The sequence below is a fragment of the Pinus tabuliformis genome, chromosome 9 (assembly GCF_031772625.1).
Source record: "Pinus tabuliformis cultivar Carrire ecotype Pingquan chromosome 9, CPIR1, whole genome shotgun sequence".
NCBI lineage: Eukaryota > Viridiplantae > Streptophyta > Pinopsida > Pinales > Pinaceae > Pinus > Pinus tabuliformis.
In genome coordinates, this window is record NC_142307.1 from 360,081,670 (window position 1) to 360,095,871 (window position 14,202).

Below are 14,202 nucleotides of genomic sequence, written 5' to 3' on the forward strand. Positions count from 1 at the left end.
TAGCCTATACAAATCTTATTGTTCTAATGGTTTGCAAGTGAGAATGGATGCAGTAAAAAATCTGCAGTAGCTTCTAGTGCTTCGACACTTTATCTAGAAAAGTTCATTGTGAATATTCTTGGCTGCTCTAATGATTAATTTTGAATCTTCTTCAATGATAACATTCTGTAGATTTTCCTCCACCAGGATCGCCAAGCATTGTTCTAATGCCATATGTTCAGCCATATTGTTGGTACCCTTTCCCAAGTGGCCATGGAAGATGTACTTTGTGTGCCCCTGATGATCTCTTATCGCACCCCAAAGCTAGCTACCCCTAGATTACCCTTAGAAGCTCCATCAATGTTTACTTTGAGGAAGCCTTGTGGAGGGGGTTGCCAACTACTGGCCCCTGCATTTATTGATCTCACTTCCTTTCTTGTTCCTTGAGGACTGATGGATTGTAGTCCTAAATTAAGAATAATATTCTCCTTGTGAGGCAAAGGAGGATCCTTAGGACTTGACCTCAAAAGGCTTTTAACTATTTCTTTAAGTTTCTTTTGAATTTGATTGATTATGTTCTGGGTCTCACTAGCTTTATTTTTGAAGATCCTCCTGTTGCGTTCTTTCCAGATATTCCAAATGACAAAGCCTGGAACTAGCATCCAAGCTTTGTTGATGATCTCATTCTCTAAGAAGTTCTTCCTCTAGCTTTTCAAAGTGTTGGTTATGTTGAGACTGTCCCTATCAGTTTGTCTAAAGCTTGAGGCCACCTAGTTCCATACCATAGCAGAGAAAGGGTAAAGGTTGAGAAGGTGTTCAATTGTTTCCTCATGTGAGCCACAGAGATGACATTTGGAAGGGCCAATGAAGCCTTTCTTTAGAAGGTTTTCCCAAGTAAGGATCTTTTTTTGATGCACCAGCGAAATGAATAGCTTTATTTTCATCTAGTGAGGAGTTTGCCAAGCTTCTTCCAAACTTCTTCTGTATTTACAAATTTAAAACCTATTACTACCTGTTTTGCTTCTTTGAGGTTAAAGTTACCTTCATTGTTCTTCCGCAATCTTATTTGGTCAGGTAAGGAGGAAACCAAAATTTTTCTATGCTCTAAATCCTGGGTAAGAGCATTTGCCTTGGCCCTCAACGGATTCTCATCGCTGTAACCTAGGTCCTTCCATTTTCTCCATTTAACATTATTACTTCCCTGGTCCCATAAATCTTTTACCAATAACAGACCTTTATTCTTTGTGTCTCTTTTGAGGGTTGCTAAGCCATTCCTATTTAGGATGGGTTCCTATTGCCAACTTTCCTCACAAAATCGAGCCTAATCCCCTGCTCGTATTTCCCAGAAACAGTGCTTTTGAAATATGCTTTTATTCTCCCAAGCAAGTTTCCAAATGTGTAAGCCTCTAATCTATCTTGACATCCTGATATGATCATTCTCCTACCAATCCTTGGCATATTTTTGTTTCCAAAGTTTTTCCTAGGGGGCATTCGGATCCTTGATCCATCTCCACCAGAGCTTGGCTCCTGAAACTTTACTAAGAGTTTCCGGGTCATGCAGCCATAAGTCACCATGGCTTTTGGGCCTACAAAGCTTGTCCCTGGCCACTAAATCCCACTTCTTCTTCTCCTCCCCTTTGCCCCGCAGAAATTCCCTTTGTATGCTCCTTATTTGTTATTTACTACCTTGAGGTGTAGGGAGAGCTGCAAGCATGAAAATTGGAATGGCCTGTAGGACCACCTATGTGAGCACAAGTCACCCTCCTAGGTTTAAGGATCTGTATGTCCATTTATTGATCTTATCCTGAAGCTTATTTAAAGTTGGTTCCCATATTTTCTTGCTTAGAGGTTTGTCAGTAAGGGGAATGTTGAGATATTTGGATGGTAACTCTTCCCTTTGAAAACCAAGAATCCTAGTAATGTTTCTTTGTATAGAAATATTGGTATCAAAGAAAAAAACTTTTGACTTGTTGAGGCTTACCTCTGTTCCTACTACCATAGCAAAGTCGTCTAGAATGTTTTTGATTACTCTTGCTTCCTTAACTGTGGGGATGCCCTGCAACATAGTATCATCCACAAATTGTTGATGAGTGTTAGCCTACCCATCCTGGGTGAGCTTAATACCCTGAATTTGACCAGTAATATTTTCCATTTTGATTACCCTACCTAGACTTTCCATCATGAGGATGAAGAGGAAAGGTGAGAGCGGATCTCCTTGTCTGAGCCCTATGGAAGGTGAGAAGGTACTTGAAGGCACTCCATTAAGTTGAATGGAGAAGCTGGTTGTGGTGACTAGTGCCATAATCCATCTTATCCAGTTATGGTCAAAGCCATAGGCTTTTAGAATAGCTCTGATATAAGACCAGCTAAGTTTTTCATAGGCTTTTGCAAGGTCCAATTGAATGATCATGCCTGGTTGCTTGTTGCAATTAAGAGAGTGTATTACCTTATGTTCTTGGATGATGTTGTTGAGAATTTGTCTTCCTTCCACATAGCCTATTTGTTCTTCTGAGATGAGGGAAGGTAGCAGGGGCTTGAGTCTGTTAGTTATCACTTTGAAGATGATTTTATACACCACATTGCATAATGCTATGGGCCGAAATGCATCCGAAGTCATAGCATTTTACTTTTTGGGGATTAAGGCTATGAAGGTGGCATTTAGTGCTTTCAGAACCCTTTTGGATTTTCTCATATCTTCTACAATCTCAAGGATGCCCTACTTGACTGTATCCCAACGGGCTTTGAAGAAGTCTACATTGAATCCATTCGAGCCTGGTGCTTTTCGACTTTGCATTTCCTTAATCACCTCACTGACCTCCTCTTCTGAGACCAGTCTGTTGAGATTGTGGTTGTCCTCTCTGGTGACCAGCTTGGGAATATACTGGGAGAATTGATTAATGTACCTGGATCTATCCTCCAAAGGCTCCTTTGCAATATTGGAAAAGTGTTTAACTAGACCCAATTCCATGTCACTATGAGATACAAGTTCAATACCTTGAGAATCCTTAATCTTTGTGATTCTGTTGTGTGCCCTGTGTGCCATAGTGGATTTGTGAAAGAACTTTTTATTTCTTTCTCCCTCTTTGATCCATTGAATTCTAGATTTCTATCTCCAGAAAATTTCCTCTTGCAGACAACGATCTTCCCTTTCTTCCTGCAGAGAGTGAGTTAGTTTTTTCCTCTCTTCATTGAAGCCATCTGTGATATTGATCTGATTGATTTCCTATAATTTCTACTGATTTTCTATTCGGGCCTTGAGGATATCCCCAAATTGCTCTCTGTTCCAAGATTTGAGTTTGGATTTGATATGTTTGAGTCTCTGCTGGAGGATGAACATTTTCGTCCCCTGTATATTTAACTCCTCTCTCCACCATTTATCAATGTTATAGATGAATTTTGGGTGAGAAAGCCAAGCATTTTTTAACCTGAAGGGCCTGTATCTCAGAGTGCCCATAAAGGTAGCTTCTACCTGAACTGGCCAGCGATCTGAACCACCAAAGGGTAGAATGGAAGCGGTGACTACCAGTCCAGTGAGGAGGAGATCCTCAGAAATAAGAACTATGTCAAGTTTGGTAGCCACTTAAGAAGCCCATCCCCATTTGTTGTTCCAAGTGAAGGTTCCATTTATAGTTTCAGTATCCACTAGTCCCATGTTCCTAATGAAATCCTGAAAGGCTAACTCTGCCTAGCTATCTAGTACCTCCTTTTTTTTCTGAAAGAGATCTTATCATGTTGAAATCAGATATGGCTATCCAAGGGATATTAGTATGTCTTTCTCTTAGATCTTCCAGAGAGATAAGAATCTTGATTTTATTTGCTTTCTTCTAAGGCACATAAACATTTGTTATCATGTAAGTCTCCTTATCACCCACAAGACTACACACCAAAGATAGATAGTTACTAGATGCTTCAGCCTACAAGATTCCAAATTCTTGTGGATCCCACAGTGTTAGAATCCCCCCTGCCGAGTTATTTGCCTTAACCTCTAAATACTCATACTTGATTAACCATTTACTATGAATTTCTCTTATTCCTTCCATTGAACATTTAGTCTCTTGAATAAAGACCATATCTAGTTTTTCCTCTTTTATTCTATTACTCAGATTCCTTTGTTTCCTTCTACTACCTAAACCTCTAATGTTCCATGTTGTAAGCTTCATTAAGAAAGGTTAGTGAAGGAAGAGCTAGTAAGATCTTTCATCTTACCTGAGTTAATCAGTAGTTGTCCACATTCGTTTAGCAGTTCATTCTGTCTTTTCCTTCCTTGTTTCCTTCTTGAGTTCTTTGGAGATTGTAGCAGTAACTTCTCCATCCTTTTGACCCAACTCTACTCCTAGCTTTCATGGTTTCTCTTGACACCAGTTCCCTTTGATTGAGACCTCCATAGAAAGAGCCATTGAACTCTATCGTAGTCTTCTTTTGGCAATGAGTCCACTCCTTTGTTCCTGCCTTGTTCTAGAAATAGTTCTAGATCCAGATTTTCCTTGTCTAGAATCTCCTGTAGTTCATGGTCCTCTATTCCTGCCTCACTTCGAGTCATCTCATAGCCTTTCCTTATCTCCATGCTACTTGGTAGATCCTCCTTTGGCTAGTTGTTTATTGTGATATCCTCCATTTCAGCTTTTGTTTCCTGCTCCTTATATGCATTCTCCCTATAGTAGACAATCTCCACATTCTCCTCTACTTCCTCTAGGATTTTAAAACTATTGTGTCTGGTATTTCTATCTTCAAATATTTTCTTGTGTGGTTGTTTACCCCATTTCCCTTTGGCTCCAACCTTGGTAAAACCCTCCTGATCTTTATCCATAGAGGTTTTCCCATTGCCTTCCATATTGTTTGTTGGGGATTCTCTAAATAGATGTCCATGTTCATGACATTTGCGGCATCTAAAAGGTATGTGCTCATAATCCACCGTTTGCACCCAATCTTCATCATAAACCTCTAAAATGATTGCTTCTTGAAGGGCTCCTGATAGATCCATTTCCACACATATTTAGGCAAAGGAGGTATATTTACCTTTGAGAGTTGCCCCTGATATCATCAGAAAATGCCCCAGCTTGTTACCTATGGTTCTCAATGATTTTGGTAGCTAGTAATGCAGAGGTAGTGAGTATAATCTGATCCAAATTGGTACAGATGTAATTTTTTCCCATTTCAGGACAAAGTTCATCATCCATGGCCACATGTAGAGTCTTGCCACAACATAGAAATAAGGTCCCCTTTCAAACACTCTGTCTTTGTCCTCTAGGTTTGCGAACACCATTGTGAGGAAGCCCCTAGAGCCCGGATGTAAATGTATTTTTCCCTTTGGCTTCCAGTGGCCTCTAATCCAGATATGTAAGGCTCTCTCCATTGGCCATAGCACCATGAACTTGGAGATAATTGCATGCTCTTTCATATGGGCCGTATGTGCTTGAATCACTGGATCACTCAATATGACCGAGGGGATGATGCTCGATTTGGGTTTGTAGACTCCCTTGGTTCTTGTGGAAGTCGTTTTTCTGCTTCCACCTTCCTTCTCCTTTTCTTTACCTGTTTCCTATTGGTCCCCTTCTTGACCCTGAGATTCGTTTCTTCCAACTGTCTCCTTACCTCTTGCTTCTGAACTCCTTTCCGCCGGTTTTATAAAATGCCTCCCTACTGCTTCCTTGCTCCCTTCTGTGACTACCTGACTATAGGAAGGAGTAGCTCTCCCCCCTATGTGTCCCACCATGGAATCCTAATACAAAACCCTAGCATCAACTTTGATCCTTGTTCAGGTTCTTCCTCCTAGTAACATTTGCACATTTGAAATGTTGAGCACTTTTTTATAATCAATCTCGTACCATATTTTACTGACCTAGTTATTTTCCTAATTTATGTGTGCCATCTATCCCTCTATAGTTTTAATTCACCGACTCTTTAGAGGAGACATATATATTTTGGCATATATGGCTATAGCACTGAAACTATATAGATCATTAATGCGTATCATTAACATTTGAACATTAAGAATATGGTTTTGTCCCCATCTCTCGGTACACAATTTATTTTTCCTTACTTTTTATAATACCTTCTATTACCCTTTGTGGCATTCCTTAAGACACCATTTTATTTGTTTCCTTGTATGAATCTTCACTATACATTATAATGTGAATAGGGTCCAATGTTATTTTAAATTTCTTGTCAAAAGAGAAATATTGGATGACGAACTACACCTAGTTATTATTTGGGTGATAAGACTCCCCACCACAAGTTTATGCTTCGAACATTGGTTCAACTAATTTCCACATGCCTCTAATCCATTATAAACTCATGGATATCTAGATTAATGATAAAAAATTTGGGTTACATTAAATGCTCCCAATTCATTTATTGTTACCCACTTATCGATGGAATGGGCATTCCTTGGTTTTCACGAGACTATTTTTCCCAATTTCACATATGTTAATGAGGACCTATTGAAGCCTCAAAATTCCATTACAACAACATGGGGGATAACTACCCAGTCCGAACCTTCAAAGCAGTTCCTTTTCCGTTTGGTGTGGTGGATCCGACTGGGGATAATGGGACCAGTTTCCCAACAAGAATTGATATGATGATGATGTTGGGTTGATATAAGATATAATGGAAAATGGTTTAGCTAAAATGAGCTGTTTAAATAGTAAAACACATTCATCTATCTATTCTAATATTATCTTCATATATACTCAAGAATAACTTAACTCTTGTGATCTAAAAGATGTCTTAAAGAAAAAGGTAATACAGATCATTCAATTGCTATAAAATATGAAATCGTTTAAAGATAAGTATTTTAACTAAATAGTTAGGAAAAATAATTATGGAAAATATATCAATATATTGATTGATCATGTATCTAATAAGGAATTTGATCACGTTTAACTATAATTCAGATTTCCTACATAACAAAATATAAGAAAGATTACTACTAATTCATCAACTAAACACAATCATAAAGATAGAAGTACCAAATATGAAAGGTCCTACTCATGAGATCAACAATATTGATCCGTTTCTCTTCAACTAAATATACTCTAAGAGTACATAAATGAAAATTCAGTAGAATATGCTTCACTATCCAAGAAAATTAGATCTTGTTCCAATTATCTCATAAAAACATTCACAATAGTACAGAAGTGCAAGATCTTGCAAAGTGTTTTTGATAAAATCCTAGACCTTCTTGCCTTGTCCATATTCTTTCCAAGAAACGAATTCTAATATCTTCTTATTTAGCTCTTAATATTCTAATATTGGATCAATAACTTGATTGTTTAATTGTCACTTGATTCACAATAGGGATTGATCAATGAGATTCTTTCACAGAATATTTCTTGTTGATGTGCCAAAAGAGAATTTAATTCAAGTGCCTCTTTAATGAATTCATCTATTTGAGGACTGTCTTTGAATTTATCCAGTATAGCCTGCATTTGGTGAATCTATGTGTTCTTCTCTACAATGTATGTCTGATGCTATATTGTCATTTTATCAAAATATTGTTCAAGTTGTGCCATTTGTATTTCTGCTTACCTATTGGTGCTTTGTCTTTCGTACTCAAGTTGTTGTTAAAGTACCTAAACTCTTTCTTCCTTTTCTTTAAACAAAAGTCAAACATCTGCTACCTTATCGATTATTGCAGTTGCATATGAACCTACAAATTGCGATATATTTGTAAGTTTTTCTAATGGATCAATGGGGGTGTCTCTCCACACTATCTCCATTGATTCACTTCCAAGAGTTTTTGCTGCCGGTACATCCAAATTTGTTTTCTTCCTTTGCATTTTTATTACAGCCTAATGTCTTCGGTTGTAGAATATGTCCATTGGTGGTATTTATTCAATATTTATAACAATTTCTGAAGTTAGGTGTTTCGGGATGACTTCAATATCTTGAGTAGTTATAATATCTTCTATTGTTGTTTCTGGATTTATAATCTGTTGAGTGTGTTGTGGAGTCTGAAATCCAGAAGTCCCTTCAAGATCGATCTATGTTTGGAGTTTTTTATTAAATTTCTCCCACTCCTATTCTATATTGATGACTGGGATCTTTTCTGTTTCAACCTGTGGGGAACTAGTCTCCATGTGCTCTTCAGTTGAGACCTTCTCAGTCGTTTCTTCAAGATTTTCCTCTGTGTCCTATTCAAGGTCTGCCTTGGGGCTTCCTTCTTTGTTCTCGGATTGGTGTTAAGGGTCTTTTGAACCTTTAACTAACCTTTCTTGTGATTCCTCATTACAATTGTGCTTGGAACTCTCCTCCACGCTTACGCTGGGAGTAGGTTCTCTTACTTCTTCAATTTGTAACAGATCCAAAGGGACCTGTTTGAGTCTTCTATTTTTGTAATTTTCGAATTATTTGATGTCCGTTGGGTCTAGTATTATTGATGCTAAATGTAAAACCTGTGAAAATGTCTCAGCTCGCTCAAAGAGATCATCAAACTTATCATCCTCATGAATGAATTGCCTGATTTTGACCATAGCAGTGAAACTCTTGTTCATCTTGTTGGGGTGATATTGTCTACCTGACATGGTAGCTAGGTTTAGAGATGTGATGTTCTGTATTTCTTTTGTCACATGTCCAAGATCATGCAATGCGAAAGAACCACATTGCAAAGGAAGGTTGGCTAGACGGATTTCTGCTGCTCTTTGAGGGTTTTGGTTATACCATCACCCATTGTTTGATAAGCAATCTATCATGTCAATAGTTTATCTGGAAAATAATATGGAAGAAAATGGGGAGTTGTAATACACCAAAAAACTGTGATATAAGAAAATAATTCCTCACCAAACCATCGTACGGCCGATAAGATGTCTATCTTTTCTTCCTATGAAATCCAAGGGGATTTCTTATTAAAAATGGTATGATAAATCAACAACATGATTCTATGAAATTTTTTATAATAATCGAAGCCAAACTGTGATTCCCACAAAATTTTATGATAAACATCGATAGGTGTAGGATCCTTTGAAGTCCATTTCTAGCCCATGTTTGGAAAATGTGAAAGAAACGTATAGCATCCATGACATAATCGCTCATGTAAAAGGGAGGGATAACCGGAGTGGAGAGAATTCTATTACGTCTCTATTATCAAATGGCCATGGCTAAATTATTCGACAAAATAGTACTCCAGTTCAAAATCATAGCATTTACAATTGCATCAATCAAGCGAACCCATTCAATGGCAAACTTGGTGGTATCATCTTTTCTAAATAGCCTACACAACATTGCAGCTGCAAAATTGTGTGGGGCTGACAGAGGTGCAATGGGGTACATACCTATTTTCTCGCATTTCAACTTGTTGGAGCCAGACCTCCAATTCTGCATAATGTCCCTTGGGTCTTCATTTTCCTCGGAAAAACGTTGAATAAGGGCTTTATCATAGATCTTTTGTGGTTGTCGTAGGTGGTACATTTGGCTCAAATTGTCTCGTTTGAATGATACCATGACATCTTGCCTGGAGTTTCTGAACATTTTGTCTGAAACATCCACATCATCAATAATCCATCTTAACATATCCATGTTTGGTAAGATTTTTGGCCTTGCAACAATCCTATGTAGCAATGAACATGTTGCTTCGAAGTAAGAAGCGTCAGATGAATCCGTGGCATATGTTGTTGCTTTAGTTTACATGGGCCTTGGATTTTCTTCCTCTAGTAAATGATACATTGCCTCCCAAGATGTAATCACACCATCCTTGTTATAGGTGGTATCAGAGAAGAGTGGTTGCATGTCTGATAGCTCAGGAATAGTAGCCTCTATGGTCTTTTTCCCTTTCTTAACCATTTCTGTGAGTGTTGTGTTCTTCGAAAACTTCCTGAAATTTGGGCAAATGGAGAAAACAAGATAAAAACACATAGCAGTAAATGTAAGCCAAAAAAAAATTAACACAGTAAATTCTATCAGAATGTAAGGATAGAGATTTTATTTCAAACATGAATAATAAAGATATCTATCATCTCGAGTTGTTAAACAAATAAATGCATTTAAACCTCACTAACTATGCATTGAGGCCTACACAAGATTTTCTTTATGTCTTCTCAAAATATCACATCACATGATTCAAAATTATATTTCCAATTGGTTTGAATTATGCGTGATACCGATTTTGCAATTGCAATCAATCACAATATCGAAAATAGAAAATTGCAAATATTGCAAATCACAAATCGCAATATCGGGAAGATCACAAATCACAAATCACAAATCAGGAGTAGACCAATTTAAAATTTCTTCTTTTTTTTGCGATTTGCAACTAGCGGCATAATTTTTAACTTTTAAAGCATGTTTCCTTTATGTGGAGGCTTATTTTATTAAAATATATATTTACAATATGTTGGACCTGAATGAAGTTTTATAATAGTTTTAATATTCCATCAGGTCCGAATCACATCACATTTCACATTTTCTTGTGGTGTGTATGTTTTGCACTCTTATAAAAGCTGCGATGTGATTGTGATAATTACTTTAAAGAATATCTTAAGCCTTAAGTATTATAAAAAGGTTGATGTTATCTTTGAGTCTTATAAGGGGGTTTCTCTTATCACATCTCGTGGATTTCGCCTCATGACTAACCTTTGTTACTTCAGATCCTGTGATTGGCGATAAAGTGGGAATGCCTAATCACAAGAAGACTTGGTTTGATATCTTAGTTTGTCTTTATTCCGAATGGTTTCAAAATGAAGCTCTTATTAGCTAAGTTTTTTGAAAAGAAATTAAAGGGTCTCCATTTATTAATACAATACTAACTATTAATATAATAAATGGTGGGGTCGTTGAATAGTACAATAATTGGAAATTCACTGGAAGAACCAGTTATCTCTCATAATTTTGAAATTTCTAAAACTTTCAAAATAAAGATAGTTCAGGAAATATAAATTGCATGAAATTTAAGATAAGTAACATTTCTCCAAATAAATAAAAAACTAACCTAATTATAATTCATTTGATATCCTCTTCAAAATGAAAATTCCTTTGTCTATATCAGTCTTTACTTAGTTTTAAAGATAAAGTAGAGCGATCTTTCAGATCAACTTTTAAATGTACTCTTTTGTCACAAGTAGAGCTTCTGTTGCAAGCAAGCATCCATAGCCTCAACAGGGTTACCTTTTAACCATCAATGATTCAGTGTCCCATCCAGATAAGAGTGCACTTTTTAGAGATAAATTCATAATCATATACTTATTCTCTTCTTGTTTCCCTTTTTTAAACCGTTTATTTTTTTCGATTTTTCTTTTTCATTTTTATTAATTAAAAGTCATTGTCTTCGTTTGGTGGCCAAATAGTGACAATGGCATTCACTAGTTGTAATTCAACTGAACAAGCTATCTCATGATGATACCCCTTGTCTTTTGATTAAAATAATGTCAAGCCGTTACCTTGTTTTGATATTCAGTATTGGTAGTGTTAGTATATTATTTCCCTATGAACATGGTAAGCAAGCTCTTAATGAGACCTCTTATCTTTCTAAGTTTTAGTATATTTTAGAATTACACTCTAAAAAGATAAAAGCTTACTGGATGGGGAGAATCATTGACTCCTTAAGACTTATGGATGGCAATTATAGAGTTGCAGATGCTTATTTGTGAAGAGTCTTTAGTTTGTTAAATATACTATTCTTGATTGATAATAGAACAAAAGTCCTTTTATAAAGTTGGGGTTTCACAAAGAATAAATAATTTTGGTGGAAACAAGTAGATTTTAGAGAGATAGAACCTAGTTAATTTTCAAATGTTATAATTATTTCCTCAACAATCTCTACTTGTAAAAGCAAAAAATAAAAATATTTCAAGAGATTTTTTATTTTAAGGCCAAAAGTAAATACTATTTAAATTTTACTTTCCTAGGAAAATTAAAGGCGATAGTGTACAAGGGATAAAAGAGGTTATCTCCTATAAAAAATATTTCTTCAAAATCTTCCCATTCACAGGTAGAGAATCTCTCTTAACTAATAAATCTTTCAATAGAAACATTGATGGGCTGGTCTTTTCTAGAATGTGAAATGGTTTAAGATAGATTCTTTGGAATTTGGTATGCTTACCTTTTTCCTCATGTGCTTTATCCCACTTCAATAAAAGGTCTCCAAGTTGAAAAGTTTTGCAATTATATAATTTGCATCAAAGGAAGATTTAACTAACTGTTGATGATGGACATGTATGATTTTGGTTTTCTCTCTTTCTTCTTCAAGTTTGAGGATTTGTGATTGCCTTAATTGCAAAGAAGAAGAAGGAGTTTCTTGAATAAATTGAACTAGGGCTAGAGAGGGAATAGATACATTTGTAGGAATGACAACTTCTTTCCCATAGACCATATTAAATGGAGAAGTGCCTATTGAGGCCTTCTATGTTATACAATCTTCCCATAGAGAAAATGTTAGAGATTTATACCAGTTTCTTTGACTCTGATCAATAGTTCATTTAATGATCCTAGTGAGGTTCTTATTTATTGATTCAGCTAAACCAGTTCCTTGAGGATAATAGTTAGCAAAATACTTAAGTTCAAAACCTCTTTTGACAACGAATTTTTTCATAGTGCTTCATGTGAAATATGATGCATTGTCAAACATCAGGGCAGTTGTTAGCCCAAATCTGGTAATGATAAATTGATCAATAAATTCGATAATGTTCTTAGAATTGGTCACCTTTAGTGTAATTGCTTCCACCGATTTAGTAAAGTAATTAGTTGTTGTGAGGATGTATCTATGTTTCTTTGAAGAGTGAGGAACGATCTCACCTATTATGTCCAGTCCCCATTGCTCAAATGGTTGTTCAATGTTGACCGGTTGTAATGGAAATGTGGGTTTCCTTTGTCTTCCAGCAGAAGTTTGACATGTTTTTCATTTCCTTACATATTGCTGTGCATCTTTGAACAAGGTTGGTCAGTAATAGCCAAAATGCAGGATTTTATGTGTTGTCGTTTCTCCTCCAAAATGTCCACCAGCTAGTCCATCATGGAGTTCCTGCAAAACCCTTTTTGCCTCAAATTTTTCAAGGCACCTTAGTAAAATAGAATCATAATTGTTTCTAAACAAAACATCACTGACAAATTTTATTTCTTTGCTTTTAATCTCAAAGCCTTTTTTATTTTGTAACTGAGCTACATAGGGGCATATCCATTTTTAAAATAAAAGATGAGATTAGCATATTGAGATTCAGTATCGTTGAGACTTACCTTAGATATTTGTATATCATCACCTGAATCTTCTTCAGCTGGAAGGTTGGATGCTCTAGCTAACATTCTGTAGAAACCTTCATCCCTAGCAATTTTAGTTGGTCTGATTTCAACATCATATTCTTGCAATGTTGTTACCCAGTTGGCCCATTTTTCTCCTACTTTTATTTCAACAAATAATTTCCTTATCGTTGAGAATGAAACTATGATTTTGGTGTGAGTTTTAAGGATAAATGGTTTGAAGTGCTTTTTTGGCTTAAGAACAGAAAAGGCTCATTTTACCATAGCAGATTAATTTAGATCGAAACCTTGTAGATTTGAACTAAAACACAAAATTGGTGATTCAATTTGTTTATCGTTGAGCTGTGTCAAAATGACAAAATATGACGCTTTTGATGCAATTGTATATAAAATAAAATGAGTGGAAAAAATGAGAGTTTTCAGGGAGGAAGCGTTGATAATAGCTTGTTTGATTAGATCAAATGCTTCTCTCTAATTCTGACCCCAATTGAAAACTAAATTTTTCTTAATCATAGATTTTAAAGGTAAAACTATCTGTGAAAAGTTAGGGATAAATCCTTTTACAAGGTTTATTTGACCAAAGAAGGGCTGCATGGATTTCTTATTATGGGGTAAGGTGATTTTGTCAATTTCCTTAATCCTTTCTAGATCAATATAAATACCCTTTTTTGATATGACAAACCCTAAAATCTTACCTTCACTTAAGGAGAAATAAGACTTCTTTGGATTGAGAGAGATCCCATGTTTTTTACATCGTTCAAATATCTGCTTGAGGTTGTTCAAATGGATACTTCTCTTCCTGGAATAGACAGTGATATCGTCCACGTAAATAAAAACTAATTTGTTAGTGAGTCCTTTAAAGGCTTTATCCATAGCTCTTTGAAATGTGGCACCTGCATTAATCAAACAAAAAGGTATTTTCTAATAAGCATATGTTCCTTATTTAGTTTTGAACGTGGTTTCTAATCTATCATCTAGATGAACCAAGAATTGGTTATATCATGAAATCCCATTAAGAAACGATATGAGCTCAGCACCATC